At 45.0% G+C, this 15888-nt stretch overlaps 1 pseudogene across 1 annotated transcript; it reads right to left on the reverse strand.

Annotated features, from left to right (window-relative positions):
• Positions 1-15048: 15048 nt before the first annotated feature.
• On the reverse strand, positions 15049-15636 carry LOC310784733 (ras-related protein ORAB-1 pseudogene; annotated as a pseudogene). The gene has a single exon. The product of its transcript is annotated as a ras-related protein ORAB-1 pseudogene (transcript).
• Positions 15637-15888: the final 252 nt, after the last annotated feature.

Genomic DNA, 15888 nt, shown 5'->3' on the forward strand with positions numbered 1-15888 from the left:
CAGTATATGACAGTACAATAGAGAGTTCTGCTTTGTTTAAAAAAGAATTCAGCTCTACCAATACTAGGACAGGCAATCCAGATTAGTAGAGAGTTCTGCTTTGTTTTAAAAGAATTTCAGCTCTACTAATACTAAGACAGGCAAGAAAATATGGTAGAAATGGCTGAAATGGCAGCCATCTTTTAAAATGGCAGCCATTTTGAAATGTACGTGGAATAAATCTGGCTTCTCTGTGGTCATAAATATATTGCATAATCAGCATGGGTGGTCCCAGTAGGGATCAAACCTCTACTCTTGGCAGTATACGTTCTATGCTGTATCCACTCAGCTAAATAACAGCGCTCACTGACACGGGACGTGATAGTCGATACAAAGAATCATTGTGTTTGCAGTATCTACAAGCTAGGCAAGAGCATACAAGCTGGATGAGGTTTATTTAAATGTATGTGCAAGTGATTTACATGACAACAGCCCACAAATACACGCTGTTTGCTTTAGGCACAAGCACTTAAGTGCAATTGTATAATGTCTCGCAAGGTAAACAGACACACTCAAACACACATTTACTACAAACGGCAAACCACATCTAAAGGAGCCGATCAACATCTGAGTTCCTGTGTTCTTCCACCATTAAAAAAAGGGCATTTAGTAGGGGTGTCACGATACACTCAGTTCACGATACGATACGTATCACGATACTGGGTTCACGATAACGATACGATACGATACGATTTTAACAATATTTTTTAAAACTTGAATAATGACAATATATGACTGGAAAAGTAGTATTTTATTTGAAATGCACAAATACAAAACATGCTGTTGTGGGAAATTGTTATTACAATAACAACTAGAAAAAACATGAGATTGGAGATAAGGCTTATCTTGAAATAGAATGAGTTACACCGTCACTTAGATTTACTTTGAACTAAAAGGTTTCTCAGTAGTATAAATTCTCATTATGCATCTTCAGTTTTTCTTCAAACTCAAACAACAAGACTTTTCTTAATCTATTTTTTATGCATCTTCAGTTTTTCCTGTCAAGTAAACAGTTTTGCCAGAAACTCAATTGAATGGTTTCTCTCCTGTATAACTTCTCATGTGTCTCTTCAGAGACTTGTTCAACTGAACTACTTTCCACACATTGAACTTCAACAAACAAAGACGTTTCTTAGTCTATTTTTTTAAAAGAATTTTTTTTTTTTTTTTTTTTTTTGCGATATGAGATTTCATCTCAACGATACATATCGTGACGTTTTACTATCGCGAAATTTCGTGGGACGATATATTGTGACACCCCTAGCATTTAGCCATCTGCCCATTAGAAAGATGAGCCATGTTCTTGCACTGAGGGAGTGCTAGCTTTTAGTTCACTGCACACGGTTTGCTCTGATTACTCTTATAAAGCAGAGAAGGAAGATGGAAGTCTGACACAGGTTGTGCCTACATGTATAGTCCATCTGTTTGCCGTCAGGTATATCATGCGCGCGTTGGATGGCGCGCGCATGTGTGCTGTATCTGCGAGATGTGTGCACCCCCTACAGATGTCCAAAAGCTACTTAAGGGCGATGATTTCCCTCTGATCACTCACTCACCGCACTACTACAGCGGTCCTGTGTGTGATTCCTCCTTTGCTTGGCAGGACCACACACACACACACACACACACACACACACACACACACACACACACGCACCCTCCATATGCTCGCCGACTGTCAGGCGCACAGACACGCTCGTAACACCGCCAGTGCGAGCTATGGAGAGATGAAAAGGGAATGAGGGGAGGGGGGAGCAAGAAAATCGTCCCCACTTTGTAAATTGTGCATAATTTGATCCAACTCTTCCCTTGACAGCGCTCGACATCATTCACCGTGCCTCCTGTTCCCGGTTGCATAAGCTAGGCTGACAAACAAGGGTGGCAAATTACATAGTCAGAAACTTTTGGAGCAATTGGAGTTGGGGCTTGAGCTGTACTGGGAGGGGGGAGGGGGCGGGATTAATAAATCATATTTGTTCATACATTAGTGAGGAGCGAGCTGATGAGGTAGGGGTGGGTTGAGCCCAGCGCCGTTGATAGATCTAACATCAATATTTAACGAGTGTAAACAGATCAGCTGCACCCCCCACACTGGATACAGACTGTATGGGTGTGGATGTGAGTATGACTACATGCATGAAGTGTTTCAAATAGAGAGGCACTGATCAAAATGCGTGGGGCTGATTCTGTAACAGTGGGCAACCGGCCAGTGATCCAATTAGCCACTGAAAAGATGCTTTTTGAACCATCTTGTGCTTGTGCGTCAAGGGTACCGTACCGTGCTCATCAACATCCAACGCACAAAGTGCGTGAGTGACAAAGCAGCAGCATTTGACTCCATCGGAATGAGAATGTGCCGGTTCATCCTTGAGTCCAAGTGAATGTCTGAGCCAAATTTGAATAAATTCCCTCATGGCGTTCCTGAGATATCGCATTAACGGAACATGGAACGGGCGCAGTTGTGAGGTCACAGTGACCGTAAACTTTGACCTTTGACCACCAAAATCGAATCAGTTCATCCTTGAGTCCAAGTAGACGTTTGAGCTAATTTGAAGGCGTTCCTGAGATATCGCGTTAACGATCATGGGGTACTTACGTACGTACATCATTCCGTATGGACGGACAGGCAACCTGAAAACATAATGCCTCCAGCCACAGCTTCCGGCCACGGCTATCGCCGGCGGAGGCATACAAAAATTTCATTACAAAGTGAAAATAATACAATTTAGATACAGATCTTATTTGCTACAGCAGAATAAATTACAATTAGCTATATAATATTGTGATAATGTTTTCTGCCCCACAATACTGTGTTGTCACATTTTTGTATTTAATTTGTTTTTATATAGTTATTTGGAATTCCTGTCGGCTAATTGTGATCAGCGGCCGATTGAACGCGCTACATACTTTCAAGTTTTCATCCGTTGGCTTTTTCTCACAGTACCCAAAATAACAACAGATCCCACAATGACCCAGCACACGCATGGACTCCTAGTCAGGGGCACGGTGGCACGGTGGCTCAGTGGTAGAGCTGTCGCCTCACAGTCAGAAGGTCCTGAGTTCGATTCTCGCCTGGGACACTGTGGGCGCTGTGGTTGTGTGTTCCCCCCCATATCTTCAGTGCCTACTGCCCAGGTGGGGTATCTCGTCGTAAGGGCCTTTCTCTCTGTGTGGAGTTTGCATGTTCTCCCCGTGCTCCCCCAGGGGGTTCCTCCGTATATAACCCCCAAACTAAAAACATGCAGAAGATCAGATCGTCATCGTCATCCGACCAGTGACAACAACATCCGAAGTTGGTCCCCGGGCGCTGTACGAGAAAGCGACCACTGCTCCTGGCCTGCCCCCCGGAGGGAAGGACATGCCAGAGTGCGGCTAACACACACATCAAGGAGATGCAACATGGCAGGTGTGTCTGCGTGCCTGTTACATCTGGTCCTTGATGCCACAGGGGAATTCATAAATGCGAGTTCTCCGTGTTCATCACGTGTTAGAAAAATAAATGTTATTTCTGTTAGAGGGGGACAAGATTAGAGCTACCCTGGTTATTAGCATATTAAGTATATCATTTAGCCCTGATGCCATGAACGTTTTTGAATATGCTGATGAATGCTCTCTATTCCTCTGGGCAACAGGCCTCTTTCTTCATTCACATTCATAGTGACCAATCGCTTTAACTCTGACAGGATTTGCCGCTTCGGAGGACAGGGGAGGATATGAACGGAGGTGGCAGGAATGTAAAAGTGCAATGAGGAACAGACCTGTCAATGTTTCAGGCTGGTGATGAACTAGTTGGTTGATTAATTGCCAGTTGCAAATTTGTGTTGTCTAATTACCTGACGGTAATTTATTACACCCCCCAAATGCACAAAGCAACTCGGGTGATCCTGTGTGTGTGTGTGTGTGTGTGTGCGCGCGCGCGCGTGCATGCGTGTGTGTGTGTGTCAGGGATGGCTGGAACTCTATTATAGGGGGTGCTGCATGGAAGGAAGTCTCGCCTGGGAATACATTTTTTGGACGTATTTTAGCCATATTTAGAGGAATATCTCATTTTAAATTAACATTAGATTCTATTGTCACTCATTTTCATGTCACCACCTGCTCTGCCTTTAGGTCGTTTTACACTACAACAGACAGCAAGCAACACAGGCAGAAACACTGAACTTATTATTATTATTATTATTATTATTATTATTATTATCTTATTTTTATAAACCAAACATCAAAAATAACATCACCCTCTTTGCTTTGCTCATAGTCTTCAACTAAAACCTAACTACAACTAAACCCATTTTAATAAAAAAAAAAGATTGACATTGCAATTCCAATACAAAACAGCAGAGGGTGCTGCAGCACCCTAAGAACACCAACTTCGTGTATACGCGCGTGTATGTGCGTGCGTGCGCGTGTGTATGTGCGTGCGCATGCATGTGTGTGTGTGTGTGTGTGTGTGGCTTTGTCAGTCTGTGTGTGGTGCTCAGCTCACCTCGGCCTCAGGTTAAGACTGAAGCAGAGAAGCCAGACGTTCCCGTTTGCTCCAGCGGCAGCGAGCAGGAACCAGCAGGTCAATAAGAAGCAACGCTCCCGAGAAAGGAGGTGCAGAGCAGTAAAAAATAAATACATAATCAAAAAATGAAAGTCCAGGGTAGTCGGGGTTGAGCACTAAAGCTCACGATAACGCCTCATTTTAAGACGTTGAAAAGTAACTGCCCACCACAGAGTCGTTCACTCAGCATTTTGCTGTGAGTCTGCTCTTTCTGGCTCCCTCTCTTTCTGCTGGTTAAATGTCACTCTGGGAGCCATTACTGTTCCCATTGCTATACTCTTGTCTTCTTCACAAATACATGGGCAAACACATGTACGTACACACACACACACACACACACACATGCACGCACACATGCACACACACACTCACACACACACACACACACACACACTGTCTCACTCTCTCCTTTTACGACCTTAACTGCAGCTCAGATCTAAGTGCTTTGGCCTTGCCTCTGAGGTGCATTGAGGTGTGTTTCTCTCTCTCTCTCTCTCCCTCTCTCTCTCTCTCTCTCTCTCTCTCTCTCTGTATATTAATTATTGACATGGTATGAATGTTGCCGCCGCTGGTCATTCTCATTCATTAATTCCAATATGTACAGCTGTGGGCCTGACTAATCGTTTACACTCTCCCAACCACTTGCCTAGCTGGCTCGACGCGCTTCCTTCTCACTATCGATTGTGCCTGCAGCATGGTCTTTGTGTGACTCTCCTGTCTGTCATTTTCCTCTGCCCTGCTTCACATGTTATTTATTATATATAACATATATACATACACTTTGTATGTCTTTATCTTTACCGCTGTCCTGTGTTCCTTCTATATCTGTGCTTCCTGTTCTCTTCTCCCCTCCATTTCTCCATCTATCAAGCCCATCTTCCATCCTTTCACCATTTCCATTGGGCCAAGACCCCAAAAAAGAAAGAGAAAAGCTCATATCAAACGCTTCGAGATTCCAAGATGTCCATTACTTTTGGATGACCGGTGGACCGGTTGGCAAATTCCCATTACCCATGTCTTACTCAGCTAAAGGCTTATCTTCTCCACTCTCCTTTTCTCTGGCTGCGGGCTGTGGCTCCCTCAACATCAGGGAAGGCTCAGTGACTAGAGCTGCGAATGCCCGCCCAATACCCCAGAACCTGAATACCATAAGCTCACACGGTGAAACGATCAACCATTTCGGGATGATCAGCAAAGCAGGCAGTCGCGGCATTGACTGAATGTCTGCAGGGGTGACAGAAAGTTCCCAGAGGATTTAAATAAACTTTGGAGTACTTCCTCACAGTCATGATGTTAATGCTAGGTCATGGTGAGTCGTGTCATTACCATGCTAATAGTGATACCACAGGTTATGCATTTAACCTGCCCTTGCATTTTAATACAAACTGTAAACAATGTAATGCCACTTTTTTTTACTATATCAAAGGAGAGTTGGGAAAACTCAAATTTTGCTCACAATTGGAACTGTGTGCTATATCACAACATTTTCACTAATACTTTTTTTTTTATCCGGGGCACACATCAGACTAACACACCCAGATAATGCGATTGGAAGTCGATTTACTACTGCGGCCAGTCGGACTGGACCTGGACGAGGCGATCAGCACATGCGCTAACGCTCTTTGACCCGGAAGTCAAACAGCGTGTAAAACTGTTACGTTAGCAGCCAGGGAGCGATTAGCTAAAGCTAAATGTGAAGTTCGTTCATGTAGAGCTAAATCTGTGTCTAGAAAATTTATTTTTTTAATGGGATTAATTTCAACTGTATTGAGCTAACATGGGGCAGCTTTGTGTTACCTGACCATCCCTGCGTTTGAACGTTCGTTTATCGGCGCTCTCTCTCTCTCCACATAAACACAACCTCGCCACACAACCTCGCCAACCATATAAACACAAAACACAGCAAAACAATGTCCTATCACTAAAATACACACAGGGCGAAACGTCTCTCAACATAAACACACTGCCACACTATTATATGGGCCAGAAGTGATCGTTTTGAGGGGAAACGTTTGTATAATTATATAATCTTTTTGAATGAAATTTTGAATGAGATTTCCCACCCGCATGTATACTTGGACAAGGACAGTAGTCCGAGTAAATAGCCTAATCAAGCTATAACCATAGCTCGACTTAACTATGCATGTAAACGTACTGAGTGACAACATCTGCAATGGCTACGACTGAAAGTGTTAACTAGATCTGCTGGTGAAAATAAAAAGTTACTACAGTAGCCTACTTTATCATGTTTCTACAAAAAATAATAAATCCAAGCTAGTCAGTCACTCTTGTTTGGATGTGGAAATACAGATATAATTTAGAAACAACATTGGAATTAAATAATCTCCAAATTGCACAGAATTCAACACTGCACTCCATCAGGGGCGCAGCAACACACTCGCCACGTTTTAAGTAGATCGGACGAACAGGTGTCGAGATAAATCACTTGCTATGTTGCCACTGCCAGTACAGACACACGCATGCACGCGCACACACACACGCACGCACACACACACACACACACACATGCACACAGGCACACGCGCACACGCACACACACACACCCATCATAGTCCAAGTAATGACAAGATTGGCTCAAATATGGAACTGTAAATGCAGGGCTCTATTAGTGTTTCCTTTGTAATGCATATCAGCAACAGAAAAAGAGAATTAGAACCTTGCTCCTGACAGAGCATTAGAATAATCCCTGCTACTTAGGACAACAGTCACACTAATACACCAAATCCACTTCCCCCGCTCACACAGCAAAGACAGAGCCATGAAGAAGAATCCACTTCCCCCCGCACTCACACAGCAAAGACAGAGCCATGAAGAAGAATCCACTTCCCCCGCTCACACAGCAAAGACAGAGCCATGAAGAAGAATCCACTTCCCCCCGTACTCACACAGCAAAGAGCCATGAAGAAGAATCCACTTCCCCCGCTCACACAGCAAAGAGCCATGAAGAAGAATCCACTCCCCCTGCTCACACAGCAAAGAGCCATGAAGAAGAATCCACTCCCCCTGCTCACACAGCAAAGGCAGAGCAACAAAGAAGAATCCACTCCCCCCGCTCACACAGCAAAGAGCCATGAAGAAGAATCCACTCCCCCTGCTCACACAGCAAAGAGCCATGAAGAAGAATCCACTCCCCCGCTCATACAGCAAAGAGCCATGAAAAAGAATCCACTCCCCCTGCTCACACAGCAAAGAGCCATGAAGAAGAATCCACTCCCCCTGCTCACACAGCAAAGAGCCATGAAGAAGAATCCACTCCCCCCGATCACAGCAAAGAGCCATGAAGAAGAATCCACTCCCCCCGCTCATACAGCATAAATGGTAAAAATGGTAAATGGCCTGCATTTATATAGCGCTTTTATCCAAAGCGCTTTACAGTCAGTAGTTACATTCACCCATTCACACACCGATGACGGCAGGCTACCACGCAGGGTGCTGGCACACCAACGGGAGCAATTTGGGGTTCAGTATCTTGCCCAAGGACACTTCGACACGCAGACTGGAGGAGCCGGGAATCGAACCACCGACCTTTTTTATCCAAAGCGATTAGTGGACGACGCGCTCTACCTCCTGAGCTACAGCCGCCCCACGGCAAAGAGCCATGAAGAAGAATCCACTCCCCCCGCTCACACAGCAAAGAGCCATGAAGAAGAATCCACTCCCCCCGCTCACACAGCAAAGGCAGAGCCACGAAGAAGGCGCCTGTGCATAATTTCACCATTATAACTCAAGTCAGACAGAGACCATTTATTACTTTTATGAAGCATCATGAAGCACCATAGCACCATCCACGTGCCTCGCCAAACACAACACACAACACACACACACACACACACACACACACACACACACACACACACACACACAGCATACCCAAGAGTCAAGGTGTCACGCTTAATTCCCCGTACTGTGACTTTCCAGCCACATACCCACATCCTCCAATACCATCCCTACACGTCTCTGCCTCTGTCCGGTTTAGCTTCTATTTGCTCAGATCTCACCGTTATTGGAAAAAAAACCATCCTGCCGGCCCCATTCAGACCATATGAATATGCCTCCGAGTGATGAGAACCAGGTCAGGTCATAGAGGTGGAGAGAGTGAATGGCACGCCCAAGTGGCTAAATGGCAATATTGATATACTGATTCACGGCTATATCAATATCTTCACTGGCAATTGGTGTAACCTGATGTCAGCGAGTGGATCTGTGGGGCCCTGGACTGTATTATCCTCCGGTAAAGCTCTGATAGTGATCGTCTGTGATAGACTAGCTGCCTAGGGTCATGAAGGATAGGACACAAGACAGGGAGCGACGCTAGGCTAGAGGCTGTAAGGCTGCATTCACACAGAATCAGGCGATGTGGCGATTAGCGGAGAGTTGTGCCTCTGTGTGGGAGTGGAGTGCCATCACACACACACACAAACGCACACAAACGCACACACACACACACACACACACACATCCGCACACACACACCCACAGACACACACACACACACACACACACACATTTGGGGCTGTCGCATCGGTCTGATGCCAGCCCTTGCTGAAACGAAGCACACTGCTGCCTATATCATTTACTATATATTAACCGCCATTGATGGCGATCAGTCTCTTCCATATTCACGTTGCTTGGTAAACAGCGGACCGGGGAGCAAGTCAAATTAACTGTTGGACGGGTTCTTCTTCCCATGGGTGTCTACGTGATTGGCCACCGCAGTGACGTCGGGTTACGTTTGTTTTTATCCAAAGTTGATTCCGCTTACAAATTTTAGCCGCAGCTTTTTACCCCCCCCCCCCACACACACACACACACACACACACACACACACCCAGGCATCCCCACTGCCGCAGCCTAAACACACTGCCCCCATTACAATGAATGGAAGGACGAGGGTTTTCCCTGCATCGCCTGATGCTGTGTGAATCAGGCCTAAGTCTTGAAGGTTGCCGGTTTGAATCCCCCAGACCGTCTGGGAAGGGGGACGCGCAAAGAAGAGAAGAAGCGTAAAGAAAAAATCGGATACAAGCTAGGAAATTAAAGAACATTTGCACACCTGCGTGCGCCTTGAACAGACGGTGTGTTTGTGTTAAAAAGAAATGGAAATACTGTAGGCGACGATTGTCACACTTTCCCTTGGGTGCTGCTTGTACAAACAAATCAGCAGAATATCTAGAACATGTAAGAGCAACATACTGTATAGATAGATAGATAGATAGATATTTTTATTCAAGTGTCGTGCACACAGGGTGCCCAGCCCGCATGGGCTTATAAGACACTAAAGACAACAATCTTGCAAGGTGTGTAAACAACTTGACATAAACATACAGTATGTATGCATACATATACATACACACAATGTGTATGCATATATAAACATATCCACACTGGATACATATACACAAACGTACACATTATAAAACTCAAATCAAATATACAGCATATTTTTTCTCTTTTCCCAGGCTTTAGAAATGAAATTGGCTGCATGGAATGCTCCCTTTCTAAAACATAATTCCAATTTTTTATAATCTATATAATCTTATATATGAGCCCATGCATTTCTGGAGGGATCATGTATTGTCTAACACACCACCCACACGGCTGTCGTTTTTATTCTCTTTCCTCTTCACAATAGATCACACACCTACACATACAGTATATACTACACACACACACACACACACACACACACACACACACACACACACACACACACACACACACACACACACACAAACACACCTTTGTAATGGCTCTGTGTCAGCGCATAACGGATGTATCCTAACAGTCCCATTTATTCCCATATCCAGCTAGCCCATGCCTGTCCAAACAGCAGCACAACACAAAGGATGGGAAACAACACAGGGGAGATAAACACATCAATCTGGCACCAAACCCGGCACGCACACACACACGCACGCACGCACACACACACACGCACACGCACGCACACGTGCACACACACACATAGACACTCGCACACCTTGATCCAAAAGACACACTTCACCACCGCACATGTAGATAGACTAATGGAGAGCATGGGGATATAGTTATGGAAGATTTGAACTCATACATAGTAGGGATGTAGCGGTTAACCGGTTTCACTATTAACCGCAATTTAAAAAGTCACGTTTACATAATCGCAGAGGCTTGGCCAAAGACGATGGGATTTCAAGCAAGACGTCCCAACTTCAACTCACTTCCTGTCATTTTGCCCATGGCTTTCCACGGACACGCCCACTTAGGAGGTTTTCGGCAGGTCTGAGTCTATTGGAGTCAATGTGATCTCAGATTATGACAGATCCCTTCACCCCCCAGTGTTTACCCTACCATTCTACATTACTACTATTTTTTTTTATTTTTTTTTTTATGTTTTTTCCTGCTCTCCCCAAAATTTCAATAAACCTTTATGGTATATTATTACAATACAACAATACTGGTGTTGACAGTGAACAGTAAGAGAAGATACCAAATCATTCAAAACAATAAGCATTTTGCTTTTAGGAGCATTGTGCCAGCGTGCAGCGCTGTTCCAAAACGTGTCAACGTGTGTCGTTGCCTGGGAAACGCACATCCCATAATACAACTGTTCGCATCGCATCCCATAATAGTATGATGCTACTTGGGATGCCATTGCCAACATAGAGGTTAGCTAAAAGTTTAGCGTCGCCAGCGAGGGCCCCCACCGTTGCGGTTGGGGTACGTTTCGAAATCCCTCCAGGCCTGAAAAACTTTCTAGGGGAAACACTGCCCCCATATTCATTAAAGTAGATATTCACTGCACTCAACATTGAGGTCTGTCTGCTCTGTTCTCCCTGTCTTGTCTCTTGTATATGTCTTGGTGAGGCTTGGTTCCAGCATCTTCAGCTCGATTCTATGCATGAACGGTGCTATAAAAATATCGTTTATTATTCTATTTTCATATTAGGTATCCCACGAACATCCCCCCGATGAGTCCTTTATAAGCTGCTGTTGAGTGGTGCATCTGAATTCAAACACAGAAGCCAGACACCTACAGTAAGCAATACACAGAGTAGAACTCAAACACTCACAACCAAACAGATGAATGCATTGAACTTACATGCAACAGTGTGGTCCACTAACATGAAAGAGCTAGCTAGCTAAACCCTGTTTGGTGCCCGTGTTGCAGGCATTGATTAAAGGCCCTTGTTAGGATGTGTGGATCCTCATGCGTTTCTGTGTACTGTAATTGATAAGGGCTTTGTATTCACACGCGCTGAAGGGAGTGGGCTAATTAAAAACCAGTGACAGCCAGGCTCAAGGAACAAAGGCGTTGGTCCCACTATCGTAGATTTGCACGCACATTCATTGTTGTTCTTTTCATCTTGAAGTTTGTACGGTGAGTCTTATACATTCAAGGAGTGAATGGAAGTTTCTACTGCAAGCCGGCGATCGCTACGCGAGTGTGAGTCCGCTTTAACTCTTTCCCTTCTGGAACACGGCACCAATGCCATTCACCTGTGTAGGCTATGCGTGTCTGATCTGTCTTTGTCCCGCTATATGGACGGCAATATACAGTAGGGGAGAGTGGGGTGAGTTGTGCCAGTGGGGAAGTTGTGCCACCCCTTGTATCTAGAAAACCATAGAAGAAATTGGTCATGTGACCACACATTTTTGAAGAGGCATCCATTTTACTCATTCTGCAAAGAAGGGAGGCAGATGGCACAAGAGCTAAGCACATTTAAGTTCAAAAAACTGTTTTTTGCCTCTCAAAGCAATTTTTTTATGATCAAGGTTTATTGATTGTTGTGTCTGAACAATTATAGACAAGCTTGAAAACATTTCACACATGTGTTAGTGTTTTAGTAAGCTACAATATGAGGCTATACTGTTAGCATGATGTTAGCTCCAAACCAGCTATATGATACAAGTTTGTTAAAATGGTGGGGATGGGGTGATTTGTGCCAAAAGGCCTGGGTTAAGTTGTGCCAGTGCAGTTGCAGTTGATTTAGTGAAATTTTATTTCATTTTGTTCTTAAATGTTTAAATAGACCTTGTTGAAGAATATTGCAGTATTGGCAAGTGTAGCCTGGCTCTGTGATAGTTGATTTTGTTCATTTTGAACATCATTTTTATTTCTGAAAATGTTAAATATGTAGGTCAACTGCTGCTACCGTTTAGCCTTGTTTAACCCTGTTATAGTACACTGGACTTTAGTGTTATCTTTATTTTGTCTTGCTTTGATATAGCATTACAGTATATGAGATGAAAATGTTCTGTTTTACTTCAGTAATCAATGGCACAATTTACCCCAACGTATTCTCTCCAAAGGCACAACTTACCCCACACCGGGGGCAAGAGTTGCCAAGAGACCACTTTTTTAAGAATAGCCATATTTTTTTAACAGTTTATTTAAGATCCAAAGGGAGTGTTCCCAGTGGTGCACAACATCCTGAAATATATTTACATATTGTAGTTGGAGGCATTACTGTCATGCCCTCACTTTAAAGACACCTCAAGTAAAAAGTGGCACAACTCACCCCACTCTCCCCTACGTGATGATGATTGACAGACATCGCCCAAACCTTTAAGCTAGCTATACCTCCACATGAGAAGCGATCTTCTCTTCTCTCACCGCGAGGCAGAGCGGAGAAAGGTCAGCGGTAAGTAGGTCAAAGTTTACACAAGTTGAACTTTGAGCGCAGCGCAAGGTGGCAAATTCGAGCGGTGCGCAACGCCAGGTGTAGCGCTGCCGCATAGTCATTTTGTGCTATTGGGCGGTAAAACCTTACTTGAGGGAAGTAGATAATCTTGCGTAAAACACTCAAAAACAAGCACGAGTTCGCAATAGCCGCGACAGATATGCAATATCAGTCAGTGTGAAATCATCCACTCCATTGTAATGTCATCCGCTCCATTGACATTGATTTTGTGGACGAGGATTTTTTGTGGAACAGCCAGCCAGCCATCCAGGCAGCCAGCCAACCAACCAATCAACCAACCAGTCAACCAACCAGCCTACCAACCAACCAACCGAGTGACTTATAGAGCTGCTGCCCATGCTGGCCCAGCTAAAATCCTATGCTGCAGACACAGAAACATTTCAAAGCTACGCGTCGTCTGGTTTTAATCGGACAGAGGCAGCCACCTCTCTCTCTCTGTGGAGGCATATGCTCACCATTGTAATTAAACCTATGTCATATAATGTATGTGTGGTGAAAGCTGAATGTGCAGCGGGGCATTAAGTAGCACAGAGGGGAAGAAAGGTGGGAGAGCATCCTGATCCCCAGCTTTCAGCACAATCACTGCAGGCAGAGTGTGACACATTCCCGAGCACACCTTCAAATGATGCGTACCACCTCCCTGTGTGTGACTCAAGTCTATAGGGATACAATTCTGTCACCGCGCTTATCTACTTAGAGTATCGTAGAACTCTCCCTCTATACGCTTTCTGCTGTACAACCTCAATGACTCAGATGTGATTAGCAGCGGGGACTGGGAGGACTGCTGATTGGTTAGCAGCGGGGCCTGTGAGCACTGCTGATTGGCTCATTCAATCAGAGATGAAGATGCATGCTAGAGGGAGGGAAGGACAATCGAGATCATGTACAGAAAGATCTTTTCATTTATTTTATTTTTTACGGCGTGGCCGAGGCGTCTGTTCAGAGGGTCTGTCTGTATGTCTGTTGATCCCTACAAAAGAAAGAAAGAAAGAAAGAAAGAAAGAAAGAAAGAAAGAAAGAAAGAAAGAGGCCAGGTCACTGAAAGAAAGTGGCCATGTCCCCAATGATGTCACACCGATGACACCGAGCAATTGTGAATTGTGATCGGTGATAATGTCATCAGTGAGTGATGTCATCAGTAATGTCAATCGAGCAATTGTGGCCTGTCGTACTGATGTCACTGTACACTAATAAGCTCCGGGGTTGGCGAGAGAGGACGATGCGACCGCCATTAGCATCATGCCGGCTAGCTCGGTTTTGTTGTCACAAGAACTAGCAGCAGCATTGTGTCCATCATTTCCATGTGTGTTCCGGTAGCAACTGTTGGGGTCACCAGTTGGCCCACCAGGGCTGGGCCATTTATTCACAAGCACTCTCTCTCACTCGTAAGGTTGCGATGGTAAACAAGAACGTGGTGCATATTAGTCCCTCGGCACGTGACTGTGGCTCCCTTTGCCACAACTCATGCTTGCAGCTTCTATCCACTGTCACCACAGTAGGATCAATTCATACAGTACACAAATGGAATCAAAGGCAAGAAGATAATCAATTAAGAAGTTGCAGAGTCGAATAACAGCGTGGGTCAAGTTTTGTCAATGTGGAAGGGAGGGGTGGTGTGGGAGCTGCACACCCAATTACAAACCGGTCCACTCAAAGTCTTCCTCACCTCTCCGATCTTTTGTTCTCCCTCTCTCTCTGTTGTCTATCCCTGTGGACCATGGTAACATAGAGCCTGGTGTGCGGTTCAGGCTGCACCTCCCGGCCTCAGCAGCAGCCTTCCGACGAGGTGTTGATTGGCTTGCTCTGGATCTTGATGTTGGACTTGGACCTCTTGGGGCCCATCCTCTTCATGATCTCGGCTGCCATGGTGATGAAGGCTTGCTCCACGTTGGTGGCGTCCTTGGCGCTGTTCTCCAGGAAGGGGATGCCCAAGTTGTCAGCAAATTCCTTCGCCGTGGTGTAATCCACAACCCTCTTTGTTGTGAGGTCGCACTTGTTGCCTACTAACAGCTTGGTGACTTTCTCGCTGGCGTAGCGTTCGATCTCCTGTAGCCACTGCTTCACGTTGTTGAAGGACTCCTGATCTGTCACATCGTAGACTATTATAATGCCGTGCGCCCCTCTGTAGTAACTGGATGTGATGGTGCGGAAGCGCTCCTGGCCAGCCGTGTCCCAAATCCGAAGTTTGATGGTCTTCCCAGCCAGCGTTATGGTCCTGATCTTGAAGTCCACACCGATGGTACTAACATAGCGCTCTGTGTATGTGTCATCTGCAAACCGTAGAAGGAGACAAGACTTTCCCACACCAGAATCACCAATCAGCAGCAGTTTGAATTCATATTCGGGATTCATAGTTGAGTACACACAAGTAAGTCAGGACAAGTGATATCTTCAGTGATTAGACACTGATGATGTCATTTGAGCACGTTTGATGGCATCAGTGGTGATGTCATCAGTGATGATGTCATCAGTGATGTCACAAATTGTGATGTCATGAGTGATATCACTCGAGCAATGACTGTTGACAGTCGTCAATAGTGACATCATCAGTGATGTCATAAATCCCATTGATTCTTTTGCTGTCTTCAAGTCGGCTCGGTTTAT

Source organism: Poromitra crassiceps (genome assembly GCF_964638095.1).
Source record: "Poromitra crassiceps genome assembly, chromosome: 11".
In the NCBI taxonomy this organism is placed as follows: Eukaryota; Metazoa; Chordata; class Actinopteri; order Beryciformes; family Melamphaidae; genus Poromitra; species Poromitra crassiceps.